The 13,029-nt window shown below is 33.8% G+C and overlaps 1 long non-coding RNA gene across 1 annotated transcript in view; it reads right to left on the reverse strand.

Annotated features, from left to right (window-relative positions):
• Positions 1 to 1,122: 1,122 nt before the first annotated feature.
• The window catches only part of LOC130244569 (uncharacterized), a 12,374-nt gene continuing 467 nt past the window's right edge, over positions 1,123 to 13,029 (reverse strand). Inside the window, exons 2-8 of the long non-coding RNA XR_008839237.1 lie at positions 12,594 to 12,775; positions 9,654 to 9,715; positions 9,376 to 9,443; positions 7,082 to 7,153; positions 6,142 to 6,214; positions 3,595 to 3,701; positions 1,123 to 2,881 (exon numbers count right to left, since the gene is read on the reverse strand). This is a non-coding gene — a long non-coding RNA (uncharacterized LOC130244569). The remainder of the gene's footprint in view (positions 2,882 to 3,594; positions 3,702 to 6,141; positions 6,215 to 7,081; positions 7,154 to 9,375; positions 9,444 to 9,653; positions 9,716 to 12,593; positions 12,776 to 13,029) is intronic.

Genomic DNA, 13,029 nt, shown 5'->3' on the forward strand with positions numbered 1-13,029 from the left:
TAAATTGGAAAAAGGACTAATTTGATTTTACTTTATATACAATTAAATTAAATACATTTCACAAATAACACAAAGACGTTTGACACTGGGTCACACAGATGCACAGATGGGATTAAATGTGTGCTGAGAGTCAAAGGACCAATGGGGATGTCTGCTGGTCTTCCCTCATTTGCATACAGTGGTTTAATAGCAAACCATGCTACTATTTCAGCCCAAAACCATCCAGAAAACACTGGTTTGTTGATGGTTTTGGGCTGAAATAGTAGCATCTTTTTTTGAAATAGTAGCAGAGTCAATTTTCTGGACATTTGGAATGCTTTTTTAGGATGTGTTGCAAATAATACAACGCTAAAACACACACACACACACACACACACACACACACACACACACACGCATACTGGTACGGGTGGTTTATTGGGACCTTTTTCCCAAATAAGTACCATCATGGTATATGGGGACCCACATTTCCTTTTGTCTTACAGATTAGTAAGAAATATGAATCTTCTCCATATTGCATGGGGAATAATTCTGTCTACTCAGAATTTAATTATTGTGAAAGAGTCTGGAAATATTAAGACCTGACATCCTACAACATTGTGGGGACATGGCAAAAGTGGGCGTTTCGGATTTAATCATGCATTATGAGGACAGCCATGAGTGTTACACACACACACTAACAACCCTGGATTATGAGCACAATCAGTGTTTAACTGGACTTCACTCATACACACCAACACACTTTGCTAACACAGGATTGTGAGGACAATTAGTGTTTAACTGGACTTTACTCATACACACCCACACACATTACTAACACAGGACTGTGAGGACAACTGGTGTTTAACTGGACTTTACTCATACACACCCACACACATTACTAACACAGGACTGTGAGGACAACTGGTGTTTAACTGGACTTTACTTATACACACCCACACACATTACTAACACAGGACTGTGAGGACAACTGGTGTTTAACTGGACTTTACTCATACACACCCACACACATTACTAACACAGGACTGTGAGGACAATCAGTGTTTAACTGGACTTTACTCATACACACCCACACACATTACTAACACAGGACTGTGAGGACAACTGGTGTTTAACTGGACTTTACTCATACACACCCACACACATTACTAACACTGGATTGTGAGGACAACTGGTGTTTAACTGGACTTTACTCATACACACCCACACACATTACTAACGCAGGATTGTGAGGACAATCAGTGTTTAACTGGACTAGCTAATAGACAGACAGACAGAGAGAGATAGGTAGATAGATATATAGATCAGTAACATCAAATCACTGTCTCAAATGCATTTATTCAACAAGGCTTTTTAAAAAAACAACTCAATGACAACATTTTAAGGGTTCTGCCCCTTAAAGGGTTAGTTCAACCAAAAATGAAAATTGATTTACTCAACTTAATGCCATCCTCAGTGTACATGACATTCTTCTTTCAGATGAATACATTAAGAGTTATTTAGAATTTTTCTGGGCACTTTCAAACGTTATATTGGTAGTGAATTGTGACCCCTTTTTAAACCTTGAAAAAGCACAAATATCTGTCGTGAAACGAACCCATACGCATCCGGGAGTTTAATGTGTCTTTTGAAGCAGATCAATGGAATTTTGAATCTGTCATTAGCTTTGTTTCCATGCACCTATTTTTATGTGCATTTTGCATATGTGCATAATAAACAGTGGATGGAAACGCCATATTGCGCATTCATTTTGAAAATGCGAATAAAAAACGTATGCGCATAACTGAGTAGGATAAACTTTTTATTCGATAAGAAAAGATGCGCATAAACTACGATGGAAACACTTTTACCGCACAAATTCCAGTGTGCGCATTAAAAAAGGTCATGTGATTTTGTTATAAGAGATCATGTGATGATGAAAATGTGTGTAAATGGAGAAACCAGCAGCACACTGTAAACCATCTGAACTGTTGTTTTGGTCATTCTAAAACCCCTAACCGTTTAAGTATTAGTGTTATTATATTATTAATGACCTCAAAAAATAAGAGCGTCCGTGCTCCGTGTCATTTATTAGATGAAGAAAAGATTGACGCAGCTTCTCTTACCACAGCAAATTCAGTTTTTACTGTTGATATTTGGCGCCAGTTAATCAGGAAGTGACGATTTTGTTTGCTTTGACTCCTTGGATGGGAACGCTGCTTTATTTGCACGTCTTTAACGCGTTAATCCAGTTTTGCGCATAAAGTTCATCCGCATTTTTGGATGGAAACACAGCTAATGTCTGTATGCTTGTTTGCGAAAAGTCAAGTTGGCTGAGTTTGGGACATCTTTAATTTGTTCTTTGATTTGTTTAGGTTCACGTGACTCTGTCGCCAACACGCAAGTAGCAACTGGAGTTCATAATTCATAAAAAATAAATATTTGTTACAAACCTATCGATCCGCTTTAAAAGACATGACATGTATTGGAACGGTTCCAACAAGGCCCACACTTCACATCCATAATAGTATTTAAGTGCTCAGAGAAAATTTTAAATAACTCCTAATGTGTTCGTCTGAACGAAGAATGTCATATACAGCTAGGATTGCATAAGGGTGAATAAACCATGGCCTAATTTTATTTTTTGGATGAACTAACCGTTTAAAAGCAGTTTTTGCTTTTCTTTGTTGAAATGCACTCCAACATTTCTTTTATTTATCTGCAAACCTCTGTTCCTCACAAAGTCACTTAATTTTTCTTCTTTCTTTAAGAACATGGTCTTCTGCTTTCTTGCATTGATCACACTGTGCTTTTGTGGTGAGGTGTCCCTTTAAAATGTTTTATGCCTGCATTCACTTCAGTCTGCTCCATGTTTTTATAATAACTGTCCTTGAGTTGGTGTCTGCAACAAATAAACACAAATTTACAGAAATACATATTTTTATTGACATTGTAAAAAAAACTATAAAGACTTATTTTACAGTCAGAGTGCAGGCTTTCTGTATCCTACTCAATAAGAGCACAGTTCCCTAGTGCTGCCTAACTGGTGTATTTCTTCAGCTAAATACAGGTGCTGGTCATATAATTAGAATATCTTCAAAAAGTTGATTTATTTCATTAATTCCATTCAAGCAGTGGAACTTGTATAATGTATACATTCATTCCACACAGACTGATATATTTCAAGTTTTTATTTCTTATATGTTTTATCTAATCTATAGTGTTTGCTGTGCAGTGAAATATTTTATTTTACATAGCACAATATACAACAACACTAAATGTGTTGTTTTTTGCCTTGCATAATAAAATGAATGCATGTTATAATACTGAATTTAATTTACCTTGAAATTAAATTATGCTCTCTAATCCTAGTACTGTTAGGATCAATTTTACATTAATTTATTCGTTAATATAATATTTTATTTACTTAAAACAACAAATGTGAAAAAATGGATATGGCTTTCAAATAGTGAATTGATGGAAGAAAAAAAAAAAACACTATTAAAAAAATACCTAGAAATTATAGGAGAAATCCATATTGTACTGAAGAACACAGACTAAAAAAATGATGACATATACATTTCTACGCTAATTATTTGTGACATAGATACTTACATTTTCAAGTTGAAGTCGGCCACTTTCTACTTGACATGGGACCACTACAATCAATCATCGCACAAATCCAAACTGGAAAAAACAGCACTGTGTACTTCATGCTGAAACTGTACAGAGGGAGAGTTTTTATTAAAATCCAATTCACATGCTAGACACACCACAACTTTTATATGAAAGCATCAATTTGCAAAAATTCACTGCAGTTATTATTGAATTGAAAGCATGCCCAGGCTAAAAAGTGCACACATCAGATAAACCTTATTGACGCTAAAATGTCAAATTAATAATAAAACACTTTGTACATGAATGACAAAAATTTTAGTGCCAGATGTAAAATGAGCCAACACATAACCAACCAAACTCTATTCATCAACTGTGTAAAATATGGGGGTCCTCACAAGGCCAAATTGTCCTCACAATTCATGTCCATGTCACGCCCATCCCCCAATACACAATAAAGTGAACACATAACAGACCAAACTGTACTTATCAAATGTGTTAAACTATAGGGGTCCTCAAAAGGCCAAACTGTCCTTACATTCCATGACCATGTCATGCCCATCCCCCAATACACTAGTTATTATTATAAATTAATAGAGAGTAGGGATGCTAACAGTTACTCAATGATCGATTTATTGTCAGTAATCAGTTTAATCAACAGACCTTATCGATGTCAGATTAAGCATGGACATTAAAGGATAAGATATGATTTGTGCTGCGAGACAAGCGTCCACAACTTTACACATTAAATAATCAAGTGTGTGCAGTTTATGTTATGTGGGGGACGCATAAAACCCTGTTTTAAGTGGATCTCGGTTATATCTGCGGGTGCTGCCGTTAATTTGCAGGTCAGTAAATCAAAAAGTAGGCTAAATGATGTTTAATTATGAGTGGGTCACGGGTGGATAAGATAAATTATTGGTTATGCAAACTTTAACTAGTTTCTCTAAAATATTAAGGTGTTTTAAGCAATTTCATCTGACAGACTGGCACGAATTGGAATTCACAATGAGTTTCTGAGTTCTCTCATCCTTCAGACCGAGTTTGTTCTTCCTAGGTAATCTGTGAACATGTCCAGTGCTCTGAATAGCTTGTAAAGCCTGTCCTGCTCTTTCAAATTACTTAATTAAATGTTAAATTATTATAGTTAAATTATTGAAACTGGCCAGCGCAATGGATGATTTTGTCATTAACAGTGAAAGCTGTTTAATATTTGCTTCCCTGAAACTGTGAATGTTTCACTTTAAATTTTAGATTTTATTTATTTAACAAAAAGTTTGTGTTTTGGGTCTGAATAGCAGTGCTTCTTTTGAAACACTTCACCACAAATGTTATTCATTCTTTATTTTGTAGATAATTGACCACCAAAAAATACATTATTTTCCAAAAAAAATATATATGAAGTGTACATTTATGTTCGTGCCTGTTGCACAACTGTGCAGTGGATGATTTGTTTCACTCTCTGAAAAATAAGGATTTAATTAATGCTCCGCTGTAATTGGTTTATCCCAAACCGCTCTTATATTTGCTACAAACTTTAAAACTAACAAAGCTTAAAAGAAGTCATTCTTTTACAGATTATGTCTTAAGCATCTGAATTTTTATCTATGCTGATGTGTTTTTATTTTCTCCATCTTACTCGTGGCAAGTTCAGGTGAAAGTAAGATTTAATTAAATAAAGATTTAATTAAATAAAGGCCACAATTTTATTTGCCTGCATCAATCTGGCATGAAAATCTACATTTAAAATACATGAAATACAAAGGCTGGTTATTTTACCGGTGATGAGGGATAATAGTAGTATTACAGAGGAAATTTCTTAATATTATAAAGGAAACCTAAGTTTGACATCAACAGATTCTATCAATGTCGTATCAAATGCCCTTAAATAAATGTAGCCTATCTGACATCAAGCACCAAGTGTTTATTGAGATTGTGTCACCTATCATATATAGTCTGTTCTTCACAGAAGCTTTAAGGCACCTTTTTTTAGCCTAGCCTACTACTGTATATAAATTTAGATTTTTTTTTTTACATATAATGTTCCATTACTTCATTTCTTTTTTTTTATATTTATAGTTTATATATAAAATGAGCACTTAGCTTATTTCGCAGTGATCATTATGCAAAGAGCATATTGTATATTGGTTTTATTCTTCATTAACACATTCATTAATTATGTATTTTATAAATGGACTGTTTATACGGACTAAGCTATTAATTACTGTAAGTCTCCAAATGGAAAAGGCTAGGGTGATTTGTTTAATATTTCAAAACATTCAAAACTTTATCTATTATGTTTATGGAGTGGTGATTAATGATTAATTAATAATTTAAATGATCATGGATCACAGGATTTTGTGGAAATTGACATCCCTAACAGAAAGAGGTCTATTTTACTCAAAGAGAGTTATTTTTGAGATTATTTTTGAGACCCTTCTACATCGAACATTGTCAAAGAAGAAATTATTTTGTTCGCAATAAGATATATTTGCAGTTTTGAATAGAAACTCTTCTCATATCAAGAAGTAAATTAAATTCTCTTACCTTCTCCTTGTCTGATGTGGAAGTGTTTCGAACCACATTCAATCATTGCCATTGATGACTCTTCACATAATTCCTGTAAATGTGAAAAGGAAAAAAAAATAAATAAAATAAAAATCACAAGATTGGGTCAAAAAGCCAAGTAAGTACTACACTTAACTAATGAACTAATAATACCTGGCCAATTTCAGGTGTTAGGGAAAAGCAAATGAATAAAAAATTCTTGGACAACATCTACAATTTCATTTCATTTGTTATCTGAGTTTTTGTACAAGAAAGCAATTGGCAAGTATAAATTGAGCCTAAAAAGCCAACACATAACTGACCAAACTCTATTCATCAAATGTGTTAAAATATGGGGGTTCTTACAAGGCCAGACTGTACTTACATTTCATGTCCATGTCATGCCCATCCCCCAATACACTAGTTATTATTATTAATTAATAGAGCGGTGTATATTTTACTCAGAGAGTCATCACAACAACATTTTTGAGAAAACAGCCCAGGTAAAACAGCCTAATATGATAAATCAACCCTCCTTCTACAACCACAAATCAGAAACAGTTGGGACAGTATGGAAATTGCTAATAAAAAATTGTGTAATTCTTTTTTACAACACTTAAAAATTTCCAGTACCCGTGTCCTCTCTCACCTGTTGACATCACCCGTTTCACATCACATCATTATTTAACCATTTTACCTGATGACAGCCCTAAACTCCTGTCAACTTTTTTTGAAATATGTTGCAAGAAGCAAAATTGGAATACAAGTTTATTAACACATTAAATAATGTCTGTTGGATTATCTGCAATGCAATACAAATCAAAGTAAATTTAGTAATCAGTACTTTCTTTTTTTATTAGCATTTTCCATACTGTGCCAATCTTTTCTGATTTGAGGTTCTAACATGGTTTGCATCAAGAAGGAAATTAAATTCACTTACTGTCTCTTTCCCTGACATGGACGTTTTCGCACTGCATTCAATCTCAGTCACCAATGATTCTTCATGCAATTCCTGTAAAAGTGAGAAAGAGAAACAAGATTGAGGCAAGAAGATCTGCAAAGTGACGATTTTATTATCTTTGACACATTTGAGTGAAACAGTGATTGTTTGAAACATTTTAATGCATCGTTTTAAATTTCTACATAAGTTACATTTGCCTACATTGGCTTTTTGTCAAGGGAACCAGTGTGATGCCGACTGCTGGTTTGCCTACAAAGTGACATTATAGTCCCATCACTCTATTTAACAAATGTGTTCAAATATGGGGGTGAGAAAGGAAACTAAAGATGTTCATATTAATCGTTTAACCGTTAACTGAAAGGATGCATTTTTAAACAATTTATGGTATCAGTTAAACAATTAAAATGTATTATTATTTTATTTTGCAACACATAGGGCTATTTGTTAACTCAGGGATATTATAATATGTGCAACCACAAGTGCCTACAGATGTATTTTGATAAAAGAAGCATAATGAAAAGAGTGAAAAGACTTGTCACAGTTTGACACAGACAAGTTGATGCCAAACCAACGCTATTGGTTGTTGCCTCTGTCCTGGATCTGCATTATAAACCCCTTCGTGTATTTGCACAAGTGGAGAAAGAAGCCCCTAATGCAAAACTTTCTGAAATGTGCTCTGCTCTGAAAACAAGTCGAAGCATTGTGGTTTTCACTTGCGCTGAGTGCGCTCCACACGGCACCATCATATCAACAAATAACTCAACTTTTTTTTCATTTGGAGAATTACAGTTATTAATAGTCTTTATAAAAGATCCATTTCTAAAATAGCCTGCATAGCCTAATCTACAAATCAAACAAATGCTGATTGACTTAAATGATTTATGCTTATGATAACTCCACACCAAACTGAGACTTTCATTTTATAGCTTTATAAACTATTAAAATGTATGCAAAGTAATGCAATCCTTGGCTACATATTAAAAAAACTAAATTATTATTTGTTATAGTAGCCTAGCCTATACTTTAAATATAAGTCAAGATGTGCCTTATTGTCTCTCATCACCACGGCCACAGTGCACATCTGTTTAAAGCTTCTGTAAAGAACAGAGCTTCATTTGACATTTGAAACAATCTTAATAAAAAAAAATTACTTCTTTGCCATCAACTAGACTACGGGCTACACTGTTTAAGGGCATTCTATACATTATGACAATGATAGAATCTGCTGTTGTGAAGTTTAGGCTATATTTCCTGCTTAATAAATTTCCTTTAAAATCTCTGATAACATTGTTATACCTCATTGCTGGTAAGATATAACCAGCCTTTCAGCAAAGGCTATATTGCTATACTGATATTTCTGTGCTACTGAGGACAGTGCAACTAAAAATCACACAAGCACTGGAGGTAAAATCAGATGCTCAAGACATAATCTTTAAAATAAAGACTTCTATTAAAAATGTTGACAGACGTTGCGATATAAGAATTAGAGAGGAGCATTAATTAAATGCCTATCTTCTGTAGAGCAAACGATTTGAGGTAGCCTGCTATTTTTATTTGAATGAAACAAAAACCAAAAAGAAACATGATTGGAAATAAACAGCATGCTGGTTCTTAAAAAGGATTCAGTCAGTGTTTTCGTTTTGTAATCTCAATTTGTAATTTAACTGAAAAGAAAATATTTAGGGCAGGCCTTTTTATTTAGTTTATTATTTTTTTCTATGCTGTTGGAAACACTGTGTGTGAAGACTTTATAATGTTCTATGCATATTTTACTAAAGGGTTGCACTTTAAAATACTGAGATGTGTGAAACCATTAGGGTATATTTAGATTGAGCATAAGGTACTTTTGCACTTTTAAAAAAAATGTAAAAGGTGAAGTGCCTTTTTATTTTTAAAAAAGTTTCTGAATTTTAAGATACAAAGATGTTATTTTTCTATAGTATTCATATTCATTTTTTATATCTTTTTTGCACAGTTTTTATACAGTTATTTTGTAAAACTTTACTCTAGTTTGCTGTATGCATTTGTAATATTTTATTAATGGATAAGTCTGAAGCACACCATAAATTTAATCTGTCAATTTAAACAAGGCTAAAATTATACACAACTGTTTCTACAGATACCCACTCAGGTATCGGTTTAGTACTTCCATTTGGTTGATTCCCTGAGCTCAGGTATGAGAATCAGTATCGGGAAGGGAAAAAGGGTATTGGAACATCCCTACCTCTTATTCTAACATGGTCAGTGTCAAGAAGGAAATTAAATTCACTTACTGTCCCTTTCCCTGATAAGGTTTCGCACTGCATTCGATCTCAGTCACCAATGACTATTCATGCAATTCCTGAAAAAGGGAAAAAGAGAAACCCAAGATTGAGGCAAAAAGTTTTGCAAAGTGACTATTTTATTGTCTTTAACTAGTTTGATGCAAATGATTATTATTCACAAATTTTAGAATATATTTCAATTTTCCACATAAGTTACATTTGCAGCTTCAGATGGAAACCTGGCTTTTATCAAAAAGAAAAATTTTATTCACTTACTTTCTCCTTACCTGATGTGAAAGTGTTACGAACCACATTCGATCATTGCCATTGATGACTCTTCACATAATTCCTGTAAACATAAAAAGGAAAGGCACAAGATTGGGTCGGAAAGGCAGTGAATGCAGATATAAAATGAGCCTACAAAGCCAATACATAACCAAACCAACCCCTATAGAGTGGTGGAACTATGATGTCTCTGTAGACAAAAACCCAGAAGCGAGTTTGTGTTTTAGCACTTCTGCTTCCAACTTTCTAAAGTAAATTTTTTTTTTTTATGTTTTTGGAATGGCATATTAGTAAAATCCCTAAAATAAGGTGTGTTTAATGCAAGCTTAAAAAAAATGATCTTCTTCATTTGTACACCCCTTTGCGCTCACTGAGATCATCTTCTGCTGAACTTTAGCTGTACAGCACCAAAGTTATGGAACTCCCTGCCTTTGTACATTCGCCACGTAGACTCTATTTAGATAAAAGCGTTTTTTGTTTAGGATAGCTTTTAATGATTTGCTGGTTTAATTTTATGCTGATTGTCATTTTTACTGCTTGTGTTTTTATGATGTGCTTGTGATCTGCTGTAAGGTGTCCTTGAGTGCTTTTTATTATTATTATTAAGATACATTCATGTTTTATTCTAAGATATAAAACACACCAGTTACAGCACATTTGTGATTTTTCTTTTAAGCTGTTAGGTGTCTTTATAAAGCTGGTTGCTAAAAAGTTGCTAAACGAGACTACAGGTGCTGTCGGACATGAAATATCTCACAGTGAACAGGTTGATGGTGATGAGGTGACGATCATGTTATAGTGCGTTTATAGCCTAGTGTCAGACTTTTAGTTGTGGTGCTTGTATTCAGGCTTTAAAATTCAGGAAAGTTATATTATGATGAAGAGCATTTTATATTAAAGATGATCTCAATGGACAAAAGGTGCAAGTTTAATGAACTATGGTAGAGCACAGAGCTTAGTTTTTGCAATAATCCTATTGGCTACACGAGTGACATTATAAATGAGTGATTATTATAAATGATTCACCATTCATATGGACCAATTTCTTCTTCCTTCAAATCACAACCTGTAGATGTGATTAAAATGGTTGCCTTATTTTGTGTAGATTACAAAATATGTATTTAATTGTGTGTTGTAACTTGTAAACACCCGGCACGGCTTGTAATCACGTATCTATTATAGATCAGTGCTTGTACTGTATCTCTCAGGTTAAATCTGTATGGGGTATTCAAATATTGTGTCCAAAACCACGTTGAAAACTCAATGTGTGCTTCTTCCTTTACCAATTTAAATTAGTTTCTGAACTCTGTCATTGCTATGACCACAATCAGCTGTTCATACACACATGCTGCAGTCAATTTTCAGAATAGTTCAACTTTTGCCACTGTGTAGATTAATTCTGAAATTTAAAAACATGCACAAACAATGAAGTTATTTCTTTAGAGTAATTTGAAACATCAAAAAGTAAACTAATAAATGAAATCCACAATACAACAAACTAGGGCTGGGCGGTATATTGAGTTCTGGGGATATATCGATATGATTCCCCAACTCCATGCGGGATTATCCAACATCGTTTATATCGATATGGTTTGAGGCCACACATGCACATTCTGCGCGAAACAGACCACTTCAAGGCAGCACACGAGCTCCACTTGCACAAATGAGCGCATGCGCAAAGGAATGATTCACTCCATGAGTCATACAATAGATTTGTTCAAAATGAACAAAACATTCAAGAATGACCCATCACTGACACAGCATGGAGGAACATGCAGTGTCGGTGTTGTATCGAAATCTGACTCACCTCGCGTACACGCACGTCACACAGCGCCTGCAGCTGTCACAGCGGTTTATCAGAAACCTTTTATTGATCATTCCTTTCGCAATTGACAGCAAGAATGAACATAGAAGCCTTGTCAAATTGACTGATGTGTTCAAATAAATTAAAAACGTCAAAATGGGAGAAATTTATACCACATTTCGAAAATAAAACCAGCTCATATTCACTGATTATAAGTTCAGTATTTATTGCACGACGGTCTCTTCTTTACATTTACATAATAATACATTTAGCTATGTGTTCTGCTCTGTTATAATGACTGTTTACATTTATATGCTTAACCAGCATTTCATCACAGTACTCTGAAACTGTTTCATTACTTCTCGTATCTATAGTCTATTTGCTCTAGTCTCCTTATTTAATATTTAGTAAAATAAGTTTAGTCAAAACAAAAGAAAAAGTGTAGGACTTTTTAACTTGGAGTGGAAGACTTCTCTGTAGATATCTTCGATATGTGCACTGTTTAATAATTGTGCACAATACATACATGTAAATGTGTAACTAATAAAACATATACAGCTGATTTAATTGTTGTTTGTAAAATCACACAACTGTGGTATACAGGATTACTTATAACAACACTGTAATTGTGTCAAAATAGTGTGCGTTTCATATTTACATTTATTGTGGTTTTTTTCGATCCTACAATATTTTTTTGTTGTGTTACTATTTAAGTGTGTGTATGGTTCTGTTTACTTTGTTATTTGCACAACAGCACAGTAGTGCTGTGTATAGTGTTAAGCAGGAAAAAACCCTGTACTGTATTTATTTATCAAAGATTTTTTTTTTTACTTGAAATGTTGTGCAACAGTTTTAAGCAGGAAAAAAAGAGAAAAAGATTTTGTGCAGCTGTTATTTTTTGTGCAGCTGTTTTTTTTTTGTAAACAGAGAGGGAAACCCATGTGCTTGAATTATATTTTGCTTAAAAACTGTTTAATAAAAGTTTTAATAAAGGCTTTAACTCTCAAGTAACCATTTATGGGAAAATACCAGATATATATCGTATACTGTCGTTCCTCCTAAAAATACCGGGATATGATTTTTTGCCCATATCGCCCAGTCCTACAACAAACGTGTCTTAAAGAGAGCACACACTTACCCTTGAATGCCATGGCCAAGAAGAATCACCATAGAAGTGGGTAATTTCTTCATCTGGAAAGTTATCCCTGTAGTAAACGGACACAGGTGTGGGCTTCTTTAAGAACTACTGCCTTCATTTAGGATTTCTGTGATCATCATTCAGGCATCCCAGTTATCCATCCCTTTTTTAAAGCATCGATGCTGTGGGAAAAATATTGCATAATTAAAACATTCCTGACTGAAACACAAAGTAATAACCTAATATTGAATAGTTTGTGATGTTAAGCTAACCTTGCTTTTTAATCTTTTGTCAAATATATGAAACAGTTTACTTCCCTTCCTTAAAGTGTTTCTATTGACATCCTGACCACCTTGTTATTGTTTATTATACCATAAAATTTGTATGTTGTTAATAATAATACTACTACTACTACTACTACTTCTACTTATTATTA

This window comes from Danio aesculapii, chromosome 17 (assembly GCF_903798145.1).
Source record: "Danio aesculapii chromosome 17, fDanAes4.1, whole genome shotgun sequence".
NCBI lineage: Eukaryota > Metazoa > Chordata > Actinopteri > Cypriniformes > Danionidae > Danio > Danio aesculapii.